Consider the following 948-nt stretch of genomic DNA (forward strand, 5'->3'; position numbering starts at 1 on the left):
CCCTAATTTTAAATTGAAAGTCGAGTTTTGGATATCTCCATGTCCCCAAAGATCCAGAGAGGTGTTTCCTAGGCTGTTCAAAAGGTGACAGCCTTGCTGGAAATGAGGGCAGAGGTAAAGATTGAATTCTGTTCTCAGAATCAGAGGCTCAGGCTCACGCCAAGGTCCCTCAGCTCTGCCCCATCACACAGCAGGAACGTGAGGGAAGGGAAAAAATGGAAATATTTTTAGCAGGCTGCTCAGGAAACACCCTAATAAATAGCTGTGATTAATTAGACCCTGGTGGATGGGTGTGTCGGGTTTAACAAAGCTGAGAGTGACAGAGTGATGCAGCATGGCAGGGCTGGAAACACCGAGCCCTTTCACCAGGGCAGGGAACAGAAACAGCATCGGGAACAGGAAAACCACAGATGAGGAGAAAAGCAGAAGGGGTTTGTGAATTCTGTCACGTTTGGCCACAAGGATAGAGCACTGAAATCAACATTCACCTTCAGAACATCACACAGGATTTTTATTCTATTTTATTTTATTTTATTTTATTTTATTTTATTTTATTCTATTCTATTCTATTCTATTCTATTCTATTCTATTCTATTCTATTCTATTCTATTCTATTCTATTTTTTATTCTATTTTATTCTATTCTATTTTATTTTATATTTTATTTTATTTTTTATTTTATTTTATTTTTTATTTTATTTTCTTTATTTTATTTTATTTTATTCTATTCTATTCTATTTTAGTCTATTCTATTCTATTCTATTTTATTCTATTTTATTTTATTTTTTATTCTATTTTATTCTATTCTATTTTATTTTATATTATATTTTATTTTATTTTTTATTTTATTTTTTATTTTATTTTACTTTACTTTATTTTACTTTATTTTATTTTACTTTATTTTATTTTATCATTTATTTTATTTTATAATTTATTTTACTTTATTTTA

The sequence above is a fragment of the Parus major genome, chromosome 23 (genome assembly GCF_001522545.3).
Source record: "Parus major isolate Abel chromosome 23, Parus_major1.1, whole genome shotgun sequence".
NCBI classification, from domain to species: Eukaryota; Metazoa; Chordata; class Aves; order Passeriformes; family Paridae; genus Parus; species Parus major.